At 43.2% G+C, this 20,685-nt stretch overlaps 1 long non-coding RNA gene across 2 annotated transcripts; it reads left to right on the top strand.

Moving 5' to 3' along the window:
* The first annotated feature begins 4,133 nt into the window (after positions 1-4,133).
* Positions 4,134-19,840, top strand: LOC136016799 (uncharacterized). 2 transcript variants are annotated; one of them, XR_010613705.1, is made up of 3 exons: positions 4,134-4,334; positions 14,909-15,061; positions 17,493-19,840. It is a non-coding gene; the product is annotated as an uncharacterized LOC136016799 (long non-coding RNA). The 2 variants fall into 2 exon arrangements; XR_010613706.1 differs by lacking the exon at positions 4,134-4,334 and adding an exon at positions 10,100-10,163.
* The last annotated feature ends 845 nt before the right edge of the window (positions 19,841-20,685 follow it).

Here is a 20,685-nt window from a genome sequence, read left to right as displayed (position 1 = left end):
TACTTGAGGAGGAATGTAGCTTTTGTTACTGAATAGTTGGGAGCAGATTACCGGGCTGCCAATTTCCTGTTGCCTTTCAGAGCTGCAATTTGAGCCCTATTTGCTCCTGGCTCTTGCACAATTGAAAACAATGGGTGGCTTCTTTCAGGTTTCACTTCAGAGCTCTTAGAAACGGGGGAAGTGGCAAAAGCCCTGCTTTACAGGTAATTAACAATAGATAATGTTTGCTCTGCGTTTTTCCCTTTTTCTTTTTCTATAATGCTGATAAAGGCAGAAATGCGCACCAGCTCCTAATGCAGATATGGTACAAGTGCTCCTGTGGGTGCAGCCCCAGACATAACCCTAGCAGGATGATGATACTGGGTCAAACCTACCCCCGAGTGAATAAACGAAAAAGCAGCCCAGAAGAGCTGTGCGGTTGCTAGCAATGCTGAAGGCCAGGCAGCAGAGGCTGGACAAGCTCCCTGTTTCAAAAAGCCCATAATTTGAGTGTTTACTGCTGCAAACCTGCTCTTTCTTTTAGGGCCCCTTTTCATTGTATCCTATATCTGCCTTATTAGGTGCTCACTTCTCATACCTTATTGACGTTTATGTAGGATAGTTAAATGTTTTCTTGTGTGTATTCAATTCTAGGAAACCACCTGTCCTGTAAAGTTTATCTTAAATACAGGAGCTTGTTTTACCACGGAAAGATACAAGTGTCTGTTGTTTAACCTTTACTTGTTAGTGGAGGGCTGTGGAGGGGAAGAAGATGGGAAAAAAAAAAAAGTACCCATGCATTGTTATGAGTGTTTATCTAAAAATGAATTGGGGCGGACAGAAAATGTCAAAATTGGGATGCTTGGGCTCCTTGCAGGTAGCAGGGAAGAGATAAACATCAGAGTAAGTACCACCTGCCCTCAGAAGTGAATGTCATGTCTGTACATTGCAGACTGTGAGGCAGTTTTGAAAAAAGAAATGGAAAATGAAAATGGACCTTTAAATATTCTGATTGCAGAAACTCTTCAGGCATGTAGGGCTAACTATTTATTTGGCCTTGTTGTATGTGTGGAAACTTCCTGAGGACGCGGGAGGTTTGTGCACACATAATGTAGTTGCTCGGCATGTAAATGGCTACGCATTCTGTATCCATGAACATTATGTGTGCAAAAACTGGAGGAGAGATGGGAAAGCTCACCCTGGTAAAACCTGCTCCAGTGTATCCTGGCTAATACAAGTAGCACTACTCGGGTTTTTGCTCTGGGTGAAACTGTTAGCAACCCGTACCTGTGCTTGGCATATCTCCCACATTTGTCCTCTCAAGGCAGCTTCTGGTTTTGTTTGTCTCTCAAGGGCCCGGTTTGGTGGAGGGTTTGCTGCCTTGAGAAACTGCTGCCTCCCTTGGTAATGCTGATGCAACTGTAGATAAATCACAGGTTACCGAGTGAAAGGAGGAGAAGGGTCTTCTGGTACTTGACACTGGTGGCAAGGGCAGTGTCATCATACAGTGCCATACCCGGAGGCAACACATGCTCCTTAGGGCTGCCTCTGTGGGTTAAACATGCTCTCAGGCAGTCATCTACTTAGTTCATTCCTTAGTTCCCTGCCTGAAGCCACAGCTTTGTAGGTGGTTACTGAGACTGCAGACTTGGATCTAGGGCTATGAGCCAGAAAAGGGACGTGTCTAGCAGTACCTGAGGAAATTCTGTCTGTGTGCTCAGTCCACATGCATTTGAACAAGTAAGCAAAGTATTAAAAAGAAATGAAAACAAGAAGCATCTTTATGCATGTGTTTCTGAGTTTCCCAAGCGGTTTGTAGAATTTCATTAGCTCTAACTGTGAACATGGCTTTTGCTTCTTGTTCTCACTATCTGCAAGACTTGGAAAAACCAAGAGTGTTTGTGTACAATACAATCAATCATAAAAACACCTCCTGTGACATCAAGCTGTATGATATGTAGCCTTTTCCTCCTCCGTCTTTTGCATTCTGTGGGCACAGAGATGGTATGTGGGGATATTTGCATGTGCACTCGGTATAAATCAGGTTTTTTCCTCTCTTACCTCTAAAATCTCCCCAGTTCATTTGGGCAGACAGTTGTGTTTGTCAGCCCTCCATCATATTTGTCAGAGGATGTAAATTTGCCAAAACAGATGATAGGCAGAGGAAAGCCTGACAACTTTGTTTTGATTTTACGTAACCTTTACAATATCCTCCCAGATAAGTAGGTGGTATGCCAAGACAAGAGAATAGTTAAAACGTCTGATCTCACCAGATCTCTCTGTTTCAAACAAGGCGCTTTTTGATGGGTTACAAGACATGACATCAGAGTTTTCGGTTTCGTGCCCACAGGACACTGAAGAGAGCCTGCAGCTACGGTGGTGAGCATCCCACAGAGGCCAGCGTGGTCACTGTGCTGTAAAGGCAAAAGACAGAAGAAATGTGAGCAACGTCAGCAACAAAACGATGGACGAGTTGGTCAAAGTTGTGTGTGGATACGCCAGCGTTGGAAGGGCAAGCACTTTTTTAGATTTCCCCTAGCTGGCTTGAGCCTTGGCTGAGGTACAAATGGAGGAGAGCAAACCCTCAGACTCCAGGTCTTCCTTCCGTAGAGACAACTCTCACTCCTCAGTCTGATAATAAGCAGTGGTGCAACCTGTTTTGTCGTCTTATATTCACGGAAAATTCTCTGCTGTCCTGATCAACTGTGATCTTACTCTTCATGTACGTAGGTAGCAGTGTGAACGAAGGGACTAAGCCTTCAAATCTCAACTTTGTGCAGGGACAACAAGAGAAACATCCTATCTTTCTGCCTCTGTTTCACACAGTACAGGTAATTCTGATCATAATGGGTATTTTATGAGGTGTTACTGCTATGTGTTGGTACTGTACAGAGGCAGGGGAGGGCCACTAACAGAGCTCTTCAGCCTTGGCTTCGAAAGCTGGAGAGGAGGTATTAGGCAAAGCCCCATTTTTGCAGCTGACCTCTATAGTGCAGATTAAGACAACCAGGGCTTACTGGCAATTATAATCAGGCCAGGGTGCACTGCTTGAGCTATGGGACTGTGGCAATTGTCCCACGCCAGTGGAGTGACCTCTGATTGCTCTTTGTCATGTCCTTGGGCATGATGACAGCAGCTCTTCCTCTAGGATAAAGAGTCTTAGGATTCATTTTCTGTCAGAGTCCAGGTCCCCAGGCCTATGATCTTCTTGGAAGGACCAGCAGGCTGGACTGGTTCCAGTATTGGCAATACCTTGTTGACCCACCGGCTTGGGAGTGTTTGCTCTCTTTGGGGTAGCCACATGGTTTTCCTTCTCATGGCAGCTGGTCCCATCACTGCCCTGCAGGGCTGCTCTGCAAATCCCACTAATACTGCCTGCCTTGGTCTTTCCTTGATGCCCCTGTGGCATTGTCTATGCCCCTGGTTTCAGCTCTTTCCCAGCTGGATGGATGTGGTTCTACTCCTGTATCCTCATCCCATCCCTTATGGTGGAGGTATTTAGGCTCCCTTGCCCTTCCCTGCTCTGGTACCCCTGGGTAATGGACAGCTGTTAACCAGACTCTTGATGTCATTTCTTATCTAAAGAGTCTTAGCTTCCAGTTTCTAGGGGAGAAATGGCTTCTGCTGCTTGTCTCTAGTAGCTTCAGTTCAGTCCAGGCATACAGAGGAGATGCTACCTGGCAAAGGGAAACAGGTGAAAGCACTTAGTCATCTGCAGGCATTTCCTTAACAAAAGGACTTGATACTGTCAGCTGCTGCATAGCCCGGGGGTTATATTCTTATCTAGACCTAGGCAGGAAACCTTGTGATTTACAGCTGAATGTAAGGAGTAGTGATCGCATGGCTAATCTGCACAGCAGATTACTGGAATATATTTCCCTCAGGGTACAAACCTGTAGGATCCCAAATCAGCAAGACAGAGCAGTGTATGTGTGGGTTGTTGGATAAGCAAGTTAGGATACTGCGAACATGGTAGACTACTGCTTCAGAATCTGCAAAATCAGGGTAAAATGTGAAAACCAGATCTGTCCCGAAGGCTGTGAGCAGCCAATGGCCATTGGGGCAGACCAGTTTCTGCCCCTCCAGAGTACCTGTGTTGCTCCACAAAATCAGCACATTTACCACAGCTGAGGTGACACCCAGAGCAAGTGCCTTAGTATAGGGGTACTATGCAGTGGTGTTCTTATTGTAGCTCAGATTTGGTGTTGGTCTTCCTCAGGCTTTCCACAAGATCTGCACCCTTGAATCTGGGCGTTATTACAGGAGAGGTGTGCTGTATTCCTACGGGCCTTCTGGAGTCCCACTGCTTTTTTCCTTTTTGCTGAAGCTACACGGGAGTATGTGGCATGTATTTGGTAAGTCTCTGCTAGGTTAGTAGGTGCTGTAAAGTGTGCTTTGGAAAGTGTGTGGAGTGATAAAACTGGCCTGTGATCTGTTTTTGAGCTACAGGGTTTTGGTATGTGATTTACAGTTTCTGCTCTCTGCAAAATGCTTGCTTTGAGCCTGACAGAGATCCCAACTCAAGGTGCTTACCAGAAGAAGGTCCGCTTTGTTGGGTGCCTAACTAGAGATGAGCCTTGTCCAGGACAGCGGCTTTGAGTGGCTTTTGTGATACAAATGGTGCATGTTTAAAACCTTGCAAGCTCTCTGTGTGGCTGGGAATGGGAAGCATTTGTTTGAGGGTATTAACTGTCTGATAGCATGCCTTGCCTGCATGGAGGTGGCCCCAGGAGCAGGGTAGCTTGGAAATGCCACTTGCAATTAAAACCTGTATTTTCAAGTGCAGCTCTGTTGTTTGTTCATGCTGGGAAGGGTTTCCTATCTTTCAGAGTCTTTTGGTCCCTGGGCTACACTTAATAGGATGAGGTTTTTTTTTTCTTTTTCTTTCCCCCTTGAACCACAAAGCTGCCAAGTTACCCAAGAAAGAGGCTTGTAACTAATGCTAAGTGAAGTGGAAACTAGGGTAGCTGCTTAGTGTAGGGCTAGTGCGGCATGCTCGAAGAATGCTGGTGTAGCTGTGAAATAACTGTGGGTCTCTTGGCTTTTGGTCGTGGTGTGTGGGAGCAGAAACTGCCCCTGCTGCAGTGAAGATGTTTGTCTCTGTTGTGACTGGAACGTGAATCTTGTACTGCTGGGCTGTGGAAGCATCCCTTTGGGTGGATTTTCCTTTTTGGGCATTACAGGAAAGGCTAAATTTGCTTCTCTAAAGAGAGCTCTGTGTAAGTTCCTGTTGGAGGTTATGACCTAGGAGTTTGGGGCTGTGATCTTCCTGATGATAAATTCTTCATCTAGCCTTGACTTGTCTGTAAATGGACTGCTCTGGGGACATGTTTTCTAAGATATCTTCTTCTCCTTGCACAGAAAGTTGTTGTTCCAATAAGTGGTTTCACTTTCTCAGGTGTTGAAAGTGGCTGTTAAAGTACCAGCAGTCTTAACCTCAGGCAAACCTGCTTTAAATTTGGGGTGCTTTTCTCCACCTTCAGGTTGTTTTCCCACTAGGTTTGCAGAGTGAGTGGAGGGCAGTTTCCAAGCATGTTATATGGGTTACATACTTTGCTCTGAGAAAAACGAAAGGGCTTTTCTAACACCTTCTGGGTGTCTAAAAATATTTACAGAAAAATGCCTATGACTGATTAGAAACCCTTAATTGGGTAAAACCTGAGAATAGACCTGTACTGAGGGGCAAGGGGAATGACTTTTCCTCCACGCTTTATAGTATTCCACTTCAGCTACATGGTTTTCCGTTGTTGGCTTTGTGTCTCCAAATTATATTCCACATACCCGTATCCATTTGATAGCCAGTCTTTTATTAAGGCTATAGCAGAAACACCGGTATCTTTGCATTGTGCCCTAGCTTTGCAGAGCTGTGAAGAATAAATATTGCAGCTGTTGCAGTGCTTGGTTTGGCCATTTGGTCAAATTGCTGTTGGTAATGGGTTTTTTCTGTCCTGTAGCAAGCAAGCTATGGCAGAGGACCTGCTGTGTCAAGTTTCTCAGTTTTAACTCTTGCTTTGTGGGCTTCTTAGTAGTGTGATGTGGGCTTTTTAAAAAGAAACCAAAATGTCTCAAGCGCTAAGCTGTGTCAGACTTATCCAGAATTCTGGAGTTTTTCTTTCTGTTTTTAATGGGACCTTCAAAAGGAAAATCAATAATTTTCTCGTCTGATGTCTTGGTGGATCCCTCTAAAACGTATGTCAGTGTTTCCCAGCTGCCTTGGTTTCTCATGCAGATGAGCTGTGCCAAGCGGTTTCCTAATGCACCCTGTTAGGACAAAGGCTCAGTTGTTGTTTTCTGTTGATAAACTGGACATTTAACTGCTTCGTTTCCCCCCTACTACAGCAGAATTAGTCGATGGCTATTTGCTCAGGCCCCAGTCCTTGGGCTTGCTGGGACAATTGCTCAAGAGGCTCAGATTTAGAAACCAATGAATATCAAGCTGAGCCTCTGACCTAAGCTTTCTTTGAGATGAGCCAGAGTGACCTGCAGCGAGCTGTAAAGAAGAGTGCAATGACCCACCCCTCCCCTTCCCTTTCCGAAAGGAAAAATATTTCCCAGAGCACTGGGCACCCTCCTGACTTCCTCTCCTGTGAATTCTGGATTAGTGTGATTTGCATGCTTACAGTTAATTCACTAGTGAACGGAGGAGGTGTCTGGGAGCTTGAATAGATTCAGCTTCTTGCCGAGGAGTGCCAAGGGCCTCTGGTGTGAACCAAGTAGCGAGGGAAAGTGAGGACATGTAGGACAACTGCAGGGGTGAAGGGAGGGAGGAGGGGTTGTACCATTTGTACTGAAGTGTTTTCAGTTCTGCCCTCCCACAGGCCATGGCAACTGGACTGAATGTAATCTGGCCCTTTTATTTTCTTGCTTTTATTCAAATGAGGCCATATAACAAGTGGAGAGTGAGAGGAAGGGGGAAATGCATGAAGTATACATAATAAAGGTGATACTGCTGAAAAATGCTGTTTGCTGTTTCAAAATGTTACCAAACTCAGTGTGTTGGGAGGGTTGGGAATCTGAGTGTGCTTGGTCCCTAGGAGGTTTCTTCTGAAACCATATTTAAAAACAAAATGAACAACCAGATGGGGGTCTTTTGTTTGGTTTTTTTTTTTTTTTTTTTTATTTTATCCACAGGCCTTGCTCCCTGATAAGAGCCATCTATCACAACCAAATTAAAACATGGGCTCTGTCTTGCAGCTAGAGCCGGATAAGACACGTCTGCCTGCTGGGAAATTTCCCTTTTCCAATGTCTTGGTGCCTGGGAATGGTGCTTTTAAATTGCAGAAAAGAACAGTTTGAATCATTGCACAGAGCCCCTGGCCCTGCTGAGGGGGCTTTCTCTCTCTTCTGAAGAACAGACTACGCACAAAGCCAGATGGTTCCCGTCTGCTGGCCTTATTCAATGCACTTCCTCCCCCAGACGGGAGCCCTTTTGCTCTCCTTCCACCCCCCTCTTTCAAGCATCCACCACTGGGCCTTTCTGTTCTGCGGCTGGAAATAATCTTTTATTGCCCAGTTGTTCGGAAGTGACCTTTTGCCCTTGATTAGATAGCACCAGGCTCTATCACCAGATTGCTTTTGAGATGGCAGTTGCTTTTTTGTGTTCACTGATCTGGTGTTAGGGAGAACAATGCAGGGCTTTGCGGAATTTTAGCCCAGCTAAGGCCTCATGGCTGGGAGTAGGGAGGAACGGCGTTGGATAAAGCAGCCTCGCAGACCATGATTAATTATATGAAAACATTTCCTTTAATAAACTGCAAAACAAATTGTTTTGGTTCAGGGTTTTATATTCATCTTGCGCACTGATGCAAACTGCTGTGTGCTGCTTTGCAAGTTGTTAGCTGCTTCTCAAAGGTGAGGGGCAAAGCTACTCCTTGGTTCTCTTCTACAGGGTTTTCATGTGCCTGGTTGCCAGGCAGGTGAGCTAAAACCTGCCCAAAACAAAGGGGCCCAAAGCCTCCAGCTGGCGTTGAGCTTTGGATCTCTGTGTTTCACTGACAGGGTGGCCTGAAGAGTTAGTTTTGGGGAGATGCTCTCAGGCCCTGGAGGAAATGACTGATGCCTCTCTTTTCCAAAAAGCAGCTTTGATAGTTGTAAAAGAAGAGGCTTTCCAGTTACCTGTAGACAGATAAGAGGTGGTGTTTAGGGAAAGCTAAGGAATTTCTGTAAAATGTAGTGAGGAGAAAAATTGTAGGTTTTTAAAGAAATTTTAAACCTCAAAATCTAGAACCGATGGTGCGTTGTATCTCAGGTGGCATATTACTTATACACTCTTTTGTTATTTTCTATTAAAGTATACGGCATGTATTTGGGGGGGGTGTCGAGCGGTGGAAATCTAAATGAATGGATAAACTCTCCTTGAGCTATAGTCTAAAACCAAACCCTACAAACCCCAAACCTACCTTTTCCCTCCAGCTTGATCTGGATGACTTAGAAATAGCAGGAAAAAAGCTGTTACCCTGCAGGTCATTCAATGACCCAAAAGTGATGATCAAGACAGATTTTGTTTGGCTGTTTTTTGTGTGTGTTGGTGTTTTGTTTTTTTTTCTCGGGGGGGTGGGCGGTGTTGTTTGGTGTTTTTTTTTAATTAGGTTTTCAATATCTGTTGATATTGGTCTTCATCTGTCTGGAAAACAATAAAAATAAGAAATTCATCTGGTTTCCAGTCCTGCAGAAGTTAGAGACGCATCGCTATGCTGCGGGGTCTTTACTGTTTGTTTTAGTTTTGTTGATTTTTGTTGTTGGTTGGGGTTTTGCTTGTTGAGTTGTTTTTTTTTTTGTTGTTGTTGTTTTTTTTTTTTTTATTTTCACCTGATGGAGTTTTTCTTTTGGGTTCTGTCACTGCCCAGTTTTCTAGGAATTTTCTACAGGATATATATGTTGGTTACCACAACCCTTCTGTTACTGGTGTGGACTGCACTGCTCCCTTGAATGGTGACCTTTAAAATAAAAATGTATCGTCTCACTGATTCATCAGTAGCTTTCTAATTCTGTCAAGGCGGCTTCTTCATCTGGGAAACAACACAAACTCCTGTGGTGTGAACTGGACATGTTCTGCATCACGACAGCGGTTTGCACATTCAGTTCCCCCTCTGCCTGGGCTGCAGCTGCTGGAAACCTGGACCCAGTGCAGAATGGTGCCCAGCCAAGGTACTGCTGCTGCAGGGAGCTGGGGCTGGTCCCTTCACCTGGGGGACCAGGGATTCCTTCTGGCTCTCATGATGTGAAGGCAGTGAGGTTCCTATACAGGGAATTAAAAGCATTTAATGGCATTGGTTATTTTGTTAGATAAAGCATTTGAGATAAAGTTTATAATCCTGCATCATGCCACATACATTCTCCCCCCCCGCCCCTTTAATTTTCTATGAAAAACATTTGCATGCAGAAGTCTGCTGTAAAACAATGTTATTGAGGCTTTTTGGACAGCCGTCACAAGCCAGGAATGACCAGAGCTCAGTCTCCTGTGCATGGTTTATGGCATGTATGGTCGTCAGTTACGTTGCACGCGGTTTTGTTTTTCTTGAGAGACTTGAGTGGATCTGCCCTGAGGCTCTCACCAGCCTGAGTGCTTGGGAGGGCTGAGGCAGCAGGTAGGGGCAGGAAAAGAAGGGATGCAGTCTAAGCTAAATGGTTGTTGCCCTGGACAGTTGTAGGTGTTTTCAAAACCTGGTCACTTAAATTTTGGGTGTTTTTGCAGCTGTAAATAATTGTGTGTTCTTGATTTCTTTTAGGGTACTACTCCTAAGCCCATAGAGGTAGCTGGAGAGCCTTTCCATCACATGCCATTTGTTGCTTCCCAGGCATCCCAAACAGATCCCCAAATCTGATGGATGTGTTGGACATTGCTGCCTTCCTTCCCCACCCCAGTGTCCTTCATGGTAATAAAGACGCCCTTGGAGCGGCACTCACACGCTTAATCACTATCATCACACTTCCTGTGTTAACAGTAATATGCATGTGATGAAGGAACTGGGGAGAAAGGTGTGTTTCTGTTAGGCTGCCTACTGGTAGTCACAGAGGCAACTGATTCCTGCCAGAATTTTGCTACTCAAAAGCCAATTAGCTTCATGCTGGATCTTCTAAAACAAGCAGGTTAATGATATCTGTTTCACAGGGGTTGTTAAGACAAATTAGTGCATGTGAAGCGAGTGGTTACTGGGGAGAACAGCATTGCAGGGACACTTGAGGTAAATAATCATTTTGATTGGTGAATGGGGTTTGAGTGGTATGCAGTAAGGTTTCAACACAGGAAAGTGCATGTGGGTGTGTGCAAATTAACACCTTCCCACTAAATACATGTAGAATGAGGCAGAGATGCTATAGGGAAAGAATACACTCCTAATCACATGATCTGAAACCTGCAATGTGTGAGCTATGTGTGATACAGTCAGGTAGGTTAAGTAGGTTTGTGAAAACAATCGTAATGTTACTGTTCCTGAACTTAGAGGCATTTCTCTGTGTATGTGTGTTTATGTTTTACAGTGCTTTCCCCTTTAAAGTCTGTTAAAGAATTACTTGCTAATACCAGTTAGTCTAGATATGAAGGCTTTTAGTCCAGTGTACCTCTGTGTAGAACCCTCCATGTGCTTTTAAAAGGACTAATGAAAAGTTGTCTTGTCTTTTGTGTGTGTGTGTATTTAATTGTAAAATGTTCAGTTTGGCTGATAATGCTGGCAAGAGTTAATCATGCATGTCTAGGATGAAAATATATGTACAATGTATATACTGCAAATATGGGTTCTGGTTCTGGATTTCTCCCTATGTTGGTGTTTAAAGGAGGCCTGAACTTAAATTTTCATCTCCTACATGAGATCTGAGCTAAAGGGTTTTTTGGTTGGATTTTGGTGTTTTGTTTGGGGTTTTTTTTGCTAGCTCTGTACCTGGTAGAACTGCAGGTTGTTTTACAGGGTTTCTTCTTCAGAAGCTTTGTTAAAGCTATTCAAGTTACTGGCTGATTTAGTTGAGGGTTTTGAATGAGTGTGTATACACACACACATACACACACACATACGTATATAAACATACATGTATACACACAAAATACAAATAAATATGCCAGTGACTTGACCATACATATATATAAAAATACATAGAAATGTCAGGACATTCCTGGCCAATGGTAAGATCAGGTTAGCTGTCAATTGTGTATGCTTAGCATATGTGACTAGAAGCTGCTGAGCATCTGTGTGAAAGCTGGTAGGTGATGGAGGATTTCAGTGTATACTTGGATGCACCAAGTATGTATTTGTGGGTGTTGTTCTAGCATCACAGTGATGCAGGGTGAGCCGTGCTCAGCAGCAAAAGGTAAGGGCTATGTGCCTCTTGGACAACAAGCTAGCAGCTCAAAGAACAAAGGCGTTTGGGCTCTAGGTTATGAAGAAAGTCTGGACAGGCTTGGCTTTAATTGCTTACGAGAAGCAGCAAAAGGCTTTCAAAATGTTTCATCTTTTTGAGGTGAGTGGATAAAACACTTGGTATCTTTAATGTCTGGGAGAGAAGTTCCTGTCCTCCCTATGTCAATCCAAGGGTGGAAGAAGAAAATGTCAGGGAGCTGTTTGAAAGAGGTCTATTAGGAGCAACATAATAAGGGTTGGAACTGTGCAGTGCTTGCTTACAGTCTGTATCAATGTTTAGATCTTCACACAAAAGAAAAGCTTGAACTGAGAAGAAAATGTGCTAGCAAGTAATGGAAGTGATGTTGAATGCCGCCTATCACTAGCAAGTGAAGTGGGGGTGCTCAGTAAACGAGGGAAAAGCCCTAACTGTGAGCAGTAGTGAGTCCTGTGAAGTAGCCTTTTGGACAGCATGGTTTGATACAAGCTACCGTGTTCTTACCTGCTTAAGTACAAGCAGACCACGGATGAGCAACTCCTGCCCTCTTTTCCTAACTGCTTCTGTTTTTCCAGAAGGATGTGTTAAAATGAGGATGTAACATCGAACACATCCTTGGTGTATGCATGCATGGACTTTACCCCAATCCTGTTCAAATAATCAGAAATATTTGGAATTCATTTAGATCCTAAAGGAGGACTACATTATATGATTTTATGACTACACCAAGTTTTAAATTTTGGTGTGATTCTTTTTAACTGTGAAGTGTCTGGGTGGCAGAGGAGCTGGTGTTTGCCATGTAACACTGCGTTTAAAAATTCCATAGTATTTACATTTCCTGAAGCAAGCCCTAAAACGCCAGGCCTAGAAAATGTTCAGGTGCTCTCAGGGCAATCTGCTGTACAAGCCTATTGGTTTCACCACTGTTAGATGTCGTAGGACTTCTCCATGAGGAAGAGTTTGCTTGTAATTCTTAATGAGTTCCATGCATTTCCCTTGCACACCCATTTTGTCCATTAGAATATTATCTTTGGGCAGTAAGAAACATTGAAATATTTGTATAGATTTAGTTGCATTGCTTGGACGATTGGTCAGGTGGTAACTTGAGTGTCTCTGAGAAGCGGAGGTTGTATCAGCTGTAGCTCTCAAGGCTACAAGAAACTATTCAATTAGCAGAGGCTGTACAGCTTCATTCATTCTGCATGTGCTGTACCCGTATCGTTTGGTTTTAATCAGAGTAATGACTGCTGCTCTGTCTTCTCCCCTGTGCCTAATTTATTGTTATCAGGGTATTTAAATCTTAAAATATTTCAGGTTGGAAGGAACCTCAAAGCAGTAGTTCGATCTGAATTGCTTTCATGTAGTTTCCAATTTGTGCAAGTTCAGGAGGCTTTTTTCTTTTTTAATGATAATTGGTAAAGAACAGCTATGGGAAAATTCATGCAAGCAAATTGATTTTTAATTCTTTCCACTTGTCAAATCTCTCATGTGGATTCAGCGATGGCACCATGATAGTTAGGCTTGAAAGAAATTGACAATGGCAGAAGAGTAACTCATGACTTTTTATCAAGTGAAAAAAACGTAACCCAGCATGAGGCAAGGTGGTATTATCTAATTCTCATCATCCTGTGTGGGAACCTGTGTATGTGTAATAGAAGGCTATTTCCACTTACTAATGTCTTTGCCACTGCTAGCCAGTAAGATGCCTGTGACTGTTTTCAGCTCTCTGCATGTTTTCAGATATTTTCCACAGATGGTGACCACCCTTTAACCACTGACTACATCTTGGGGGCCACTAGACTGGGCTGCAGCCTGGGCTCTCTCATGGTAGACGCATGTGCCTGCAGTGCTGTAGCACAGAGATGAGCAAGCCAGCTGGAACTTCAGCAAGGGAACCACAGCAATGTGGGCTTTCATGTGGGCTTTCTCATGAGCTTCTCCCTGTGGCATCTGTGATCATGTGCTCAGAGGAAGTTACGCTCTAACCCACATCAACAAGTGGTCACTTCATGCCCCAGATTAAGGGTCTTATCCTTCCTAAGTAACTTCTATCTTCCCAGAAGCTGGTGCTTGCTTGCACATATTTTGTGACCTGTAACTCTCTAACGGTGCAGGGGGCCTCCTGCAATGTAGTTTGGTGTCACACTTGGTACATACTCCCTTGCTGGTCTCCAGCACCGTGGCTTTGCTGTGGGTTTTGCCATGTTGAGCTGGCTGTTGGACTGCTTTTACTGTGTACTGCCTGGCTCTGGAAAGCCTCAAGCTGCAGGTTTCTCTTGGACTGGGGCTTGATCTTTCCTATCCCCTCCTGGGAGTGGGCAAGGTTATGAGCTGCTCCTCCTTGACTTCAGCTAGAGAAGACACCTATGAGGTTTCTTGTGCTTCCATGGAAATTGCTGTGGCTGGGCTGCTTGGACTACTAAGTCATTTTCAGCTCACGACATGCTAGAATTTGAACGCAGCCCTGATGCCGCAGGAGTGTCACCAGTTACAGCAGCAATGCTGTTTTGATCTGTCCTGCCAGCTCTAGCCTGGGGTGACTTTGACTGAAGCGATACGCTATGGTTAACTAGCATGGAGGAAATCAGGATGGAGCTAACTGGGAAGCTTAAGGGAAGTGTGGGTTGAGTAAATTAATTTCTACAGTTTTCCTTGGTGGTTGGTTTAATTTTTTTTTTTTTTTTCCTTTTTAAAATAGTTCAAGGAGGCAAAATAACAGAGCTGGCCTCTGCTTGCTCACAGTGTTTTGTCTTGAATAATCTTTTAAAGTATTTTTGCCATTTTAGATCTGCCTAAATAAACTGCCTTGGAAAATTAATAAAGCATTAAGATGCTGAGAAACTGGGTTACATACAGACGGAACTTTAGATACCTGAAGTTATTTCATGAGTTTGAGGATATGTGTGTGTGGTGGGAGACAGGAAATGAGTTAATTTTCTATATTCCTAACTTGTTCCTTTCTTCTGCAGCACTGTTTGCCTGGGAAAACAATGATTCCCTTTCAGTCTTTTCTTCTCTTTTGAAGAACTGGGATTTAGTCAATGCGCCATTTGCATGCAAAACATGAAGCATATGCATAAGTGCTTGCAGGATTGTGGCCTTTTATTGTTGCTAAAGTATCACTATTTTCTGGTTTCAGATGAACTTGTCATTTTAAAACTTGTAATAAACAAAATTAAGTCATTTTAGGCCTGTAATTACCCTTAAGAAAAAATAAACAAGCTTTAAGGAGTTTAATAAATGCTTTCCCTACCCCTGGCTGGGGAAAATGAGGCACTGCCCTTTGAAATAATTTTGAAGGGCAGAAATAAGTGTACAGAAATGCAACAGGTGTTGATAGTACGAGGGGTAAAATCTGCTCTTAGCTGCACTGAAAATAAAATTTTGAGTAAGACTCCTGACAGTGTTGGCTCCTTCTCTCTTTAATTCATATTTAGCTTGGGCTTCTTTTCCTGCCCTTACTGGAAGACTCCTGTCGGTACCGTAGTGCACTCCTAACGGTTTGCTGGGCAGTTTAGTCTGCTGTGTAAAGTAAGTCATGACAACCAAAATATCCATCCCCTCCGCTCTTGTAATAACTTTGATTTTCTTCTTTATGTAGATTAACCAAGGCACCTATGTTCTGTCTAATTTGGTGACTACAGAAGACAACTGTGACAGGAAACGTGCTTTTCAAGATGTATCATAAAAACTGATGTTGCTGTGTTCGGAAGCAGCTGGGCATCAAGTAGTGCTCTTGTGAAGGCTCCTGGAGGTGAGAAAAGCTTTGTTGTAGCAGAACTAGTTTCCGTGTAATTTTCATCTTGTAAGCATCCTACTTGAATTGCACTGGGGTCTAATTCCAAAAAGTAATGCTTTCCTTTGGTGTTCAACCAGGATTTTACAGTGTGTAAAAACTCAAGCCTGAGGTAGGCTATAAAATTAGAGGCTTCCTAGATGGCAAAATAAGGCTTCTCTCTTTGGTTCTGCCTCAGCCTCTGTTGCTTACTGTCCCTACTGTAATAATCAAAACCACTCAAAAGAAAGCCAAGAAATCACTATGCTACTTACTATGAGCAAGGATTAAGCCGCTATGGCCTACTCCTTGTACAGCACTGAGCACTTTTTGAAAACTAAACAAATAACAGCCCTATCAAAATGAACCAATTTTAAATGGTGCAAAGAAGAGCAGAATACAATAATATTGTGCTCCTTTGCCTGACTAATGTTTCTATGTAGTCAGCCCTTGGTGTTATTGCTTTATGAGATTAACATAAATTAGTCATCACATTTTATCATTTTCCTTTTACATATGTATGGATGTTAGATGTGTGTGAAGAAAGTATTCATGAGTATCAGAGGCCTACTTGCATTAGAATTTCCAGTGGAAATGTCAAGTATGACCTTTCCCTTGTCTGGGTGGCTAATCCCATTTGAAATTCCTGCCATGCTCCTACGGAGGGTCACTGTGCTTGTGAATTGAAGAACTGCACCTGCTCCAGCCTCCACTTCTCCTCTTCCTCTGTGGTGCTGGCAGCCTGTGGATCTGGGCTGATGCTCTGCCTCGCTGTCTTGCCTGGCTGCGATTCACTGCAGTCTCTACTCACAAATTAGGGGACTGAAATATTTTTATGGATTATTTCCTCTTTTTCTTGGCATGTTGTTTTTGGAGGTTTTAAAGAGCATAAAGACACACCAGACAGGTTAATGGTGACTACTTTTGAAATAGAGATTTAGTGACTAGGAAATTTTAGGGAAGAATAGACTTTTTCTCATCTTGAAAGAAAAAAAAGAAAGGCAAGCATAAAGACATATGTGCGTTCATAGTGCCTCCTGGATTACTGGACAAGAGATGCACCTTTATGATGAGTCACTTGGAGTCTCCCATTATGGCAAGTCAATATGGGTCCTGTAAGAAGGTGCGAATGTATTGACAGGATATCCAGATGTTCCTTAAAGACAATGCAAAAATAAACCAACCCTGGTTTGTCACTATGTGGGTCTATTGACAACTTCCCAAAGGAAATGCTTTTGGTATTGAAAGGAAATCTGATCTTAGGTTATAATGTCTATTTGTATCATAGGGACTTTTTAATTCCATTGTATGTTGAAGGGATCTGGAAATAAGATTTCCTGCAACCTACAGGAGAATAACTTTTATAACCTTGCTTATCTCTAATTACATTTTATTATTGTTTAGATGTTAGTTTATTTAAATATTTGCTTTGGGAAATAACCCTCAGAGATTACGGTCTTGGTTCCTGTAGTAATGTGGGTATTATCAGTTTATGGCTCCTTTCTGAATCAGCCCTCAGTCAAATAATTTTCTATCAGACTGGAGCTGTATTGGCAAGAATAAGAACCACTGGTGCCTTTGTAATCAGTTCCTGACATTAGAGATAGTATGGTCAGTTCCTGGGCCTCTTTGGCCTTATATAATGTTTGATTAAAACACAAAGCCATGACAGTTGGAATGCCAAATTTGTGCCTAATTCTGCTGCCGGATTACTGTGTGAGTACTAGGAAATAACCCATTTATAGTCCTTAAACTTTGTGCCCGCTTATGAATATCTCATAATGTGTGCAGGAGGCTTGGTGTATGAAGATTCCTGGGGGGAGGGAGAGAGAACTTCTGTTAATAAAATTCAGCAGTAGCTTGTGTAATACTGCTGGGAATGTACCACTCCTGGTGTGTCCTGTCGTCATTGCGAGCATGCACTGTAAGAACTGCTGTCACAAGAGTGTGAGTTGTTAGCTTCTGTGGTCCTGTGAGCAACCTCCTGTGAGGTTGCCAAAATCTTTGCGTGTCATTTGTGCTTTGCAGGGACAGGACAGGAGTGGTTTGGGGAGGGAAATGGCAGCATCTTGCCAAGGTGAGGAGGGGCAGTGTGGTGCAACTGGCCTTGCATGCAGATGAGGCTTGGACTCTGCAGCAACCAACTCCTGCTCTTGATTTAGACCTCCTGGCTGTGGCTGGGACCTACTACTTGCGGAACGCTATGAACAGCTTGGGCCCACAGGGCCTTAGTTGTTTCTAAGGCACACAGCAGCCTGGTGCAGTGACTCATTAACTGCTTTCTGTCCATAATTTAGACTGTGTTGTGTGTAAAACCAGCACACGTACATCATTGCATGACAGCAGGATATTAACTTGGTATGACAGAACTGGTCACCATGCCAACTGAGTTATTCCTTTTCTTTTTCAGCCTGAGAGGACGTTCTTCCCTCAACATCTCATTGAAATTGGTCCCCCTGACTTTTAATGTTCCCAGGGATACAGTATGAGCGTATGTCTTACAGCAAGTGTTTTGGTGGGTGATTAGCATTCTGTTAGTGCATAACCTTCAGCTCTTTTCCTGAGGAAGTGAGCTGTGCTGACAAATGAAATCTGTTTATCTGTTGAATAGAAAAAAGTACAAATAAGAAATATATTTAATTGGGAGGTGACTCCGTATGTGACAGGTGGGATGCTGGTTATGTATTTTCCTTAAGGAGTGGTAGAAGATGACGGGAACAAATCTGTCATGTCCTCCCAGGGTGTGTATGTGGGCAACGTGAACCAATATGCTATGAACATGGAGATTATGGGGGGTGGTTTTTAATTCAGTGCTTCCAAATCACTGGGGGCTAAAGCTGAGGAATTTAGGCAGCCACCTGCCCTAATGCACTTTGCTAAAATACTCCCCTTGGGTTTTAGTGAAGTTACTTCTGGCTGATGTCAAAGCAACTGCCATCCAGATTAAGTCCACTGAGAGCAGTGCAGTTTCCTTTGTAACCAAAAAAACCACACACCCGAACGGTTATGTTTCATCAAGCAGCCTGTTCCATGTATTTATTTGAAAACAGAGCATATTCTTGAAATGACTAGTTGTTGTCTACTAACAGCTTTACAGTAAAGGACATTGCTTGCCTCTGGGGAACAGTAGAGACTACTGCCAGCAGAGCTCCTGGAGGAAAGTCTGAGGGGACTGTGGACAGCGATTCCCCTTCTGCCTCCCTAAAAGTCTAGATGAGACTTCATCTGCAATCTGTATTGTCAAGTAGGCAGCTAGCAGTCACCTTAATTCTATGTACTGGGCAGCTGTAAGCTCATTGAACTTTAGGAAATGCTTTTTGTTTAAAATGGTTGTCTTTGTGTGTCCCCTTGTTAGTTCGTCAGGCCTTTCTATGACTTTTTGTTGCTATGCCAGAAATGGAAGAGAAGCAATTCTCGAAGGCCTGTAAGCAGGGTTACCCTATGTAGTCAGTGGTAGCAGTGACTGTTATCCTATTTCTTCCCCTTAGACTCCCTAATAACTACCTCTGGGCTATTCTGTAGCCCACATTGCTCCTGCTGGAGGAATCTGATGCTGATGGAAGGACAGAGATGATTGTTAGACTGCCTTGAGCCCCTTGGTGAACTTGTCTTTTTGAGGCTTGGTCATTTCTATGCGCTGTTAGGACTGTTCCACATGTTGAACGAACGGCTCCAGCTGATTAGTCTGATGGGAAATATTCTTACGTCCTCAAATCTAAGCCTAACTTTAACACGGAGCCTGCTTCCTTATATAGGAAGTGCAGTCTCTCCTGTGAAGATTTAGGAGTCTCTCCGGGCTGCATGCTCTATGTTTGCCAGGCACTGTGCTGATACAAGCGTGCTGAATTTCTCATTCTGCAGAAACCTTACAAGGTAGCAGCCGGTCTCTGTAATAAAACCTTTCTGTTTAGTAATGGCTCCCGGTAGCTTTCACACGCTGTGATGCAAGCTGGAAACAGCCTTTCTTCAAGAACACTATCTCCAATGCCTTCAGCTTCTGATCTGACTTGAATTTTTAACCTGACTGATATTCCTAAACACTGCATTATGCATAAAAACTTAACATATCAGTTAAATGGAATGAGTGTGATGCAGTGATTATATGTAAGGAAAACAAGAGGACGAGTTAGAATCATAAACACTATAGTACTAGGACTGCAAAGAGAAAACTCACTATTCTAGAGTTCTATTACATTTGTGCTATGTACCTCTGTCCCCTGCCACTTTTGCTCCAGTCTCGTTAGTTTGCTGTACTATGAATCACACTGTAGATCAGAAATCCTCTAAATGGTCAGATAAAATACTCCAGGTTAAAGAATCTTCCTGAGGTACAGCAGCGACAAAACTCTCCCTGTTTCTTTTTTAAATACAGCTTTTCAGAGGAAATAAGGGGACTAACTGGGGGGCTTCTTTTGTGCTCTGGCTATCATCAAGGCTTCTTGAGGCTTCATCCTGCATCTGAAAATAGATTTACTTCAGTACTAGCTGCTATCACTGTCATTGATAATCTGCTAGTTCTGATCTGTACCAAAGCAGTGTGAGCTGAATTGATGCACTCAGAATCTAGTTGCAAAGCTGTTCTGAATGCACGGTATTTGATAAATGCTGCCAAGTGCTAGATAAAATAAATACTAGATTGCTTGACAAGTAGGTTTTCTTTAAGATTCTGTACTTTATATTACTGTGATTTCAAATGTATGCGGCTATAAGCTTATCAAATTTCTAAAAATGTACTTTCTATAAAAATCACACTGGGCCCCTCAGCTGTGTTTTCCTCTATTATTTATAGACAAATTGAAAACAAATGGTTTCTTTTTCAAAAAACAAAAAAGCACAATGAAATGGAAACAGCTGTCAGAAAGTGCTTTTCCTCCCAAAGTCATCTGCAATACGAAGTAAATCAGAGGTTATTTCTTTTAATCTGAAGTACGTTGCCATTTAATAGTGGTTTCAGTGGCAATTCAAGTGGAAGCTGAAGGCAAAAGTGTCAAGACTACAGCAATGGGATGTAATGGGTGGTCTACTTAAAAATATGCCCCAATTAAATGCTTTCCACAAAATGAAGAGGGAATTTTATGCACATATATGTGTGTGTGTGTGTGTGTGGGGGGGGGTGTTTCCTTTTTTGAGGCTTTTTTGGGTTTTTTTTTTTGTGTGTGTGTGTGTAGTTTTTTTTGTTTCCTCTTCTGCAGCTGGGATTTGTTTCTGGGTAGCTGGAACTGTCGCTTTGGATTTTGGGCCAGAACATGCAGCCCAAGTTGAAATGAGGCAAAAATTTTGTTGCCCAAACCCTGTTAAATGTGACTTCTTCCCTCTTCCTCTTCCACCACACTCCCCCTGAGCACAGAAGGATGCCTGCAGTTACTGACAGGGGCCTGGCTTTTTTCCCTTCTGTTTCCTCCTGTGACACACCCTGGCTAAGCTGATGAGCCTGCTCCCATGAGTAAAGCCTGCTGCAAGATCAGGCAGAGCATTAGCACTCCTCACAATGTCGTTTTGCTGAAGCAGAAGGCTGCTCTGTCTATTTTGCTCTATTTTCCTCCTCTCTGTGACAAACCTCATTGCAAGAAAGCTCAAAACCCATTCTTGGCAATGCCACGTCT

The sequence above is a fragment of the Lathamus discolor genome, chromosome 1 (genome assembly GCF_037157495.1).
Source record: "Lathamus discolor isolate bLatDis1 chromosome 1, bLatDis1.hap1, whole genome shotgun sequence".
In the NCBI taxonomy this organism is placed as follows: Eukaryota; Metazoa; Chordata; class Aves; order Psittaciformes; family Psittacidae; genus Lathamus; species Lathamus discolor.
This window is presented reverse-complemented; position numbering and strand designations above follow the sequence as displayed.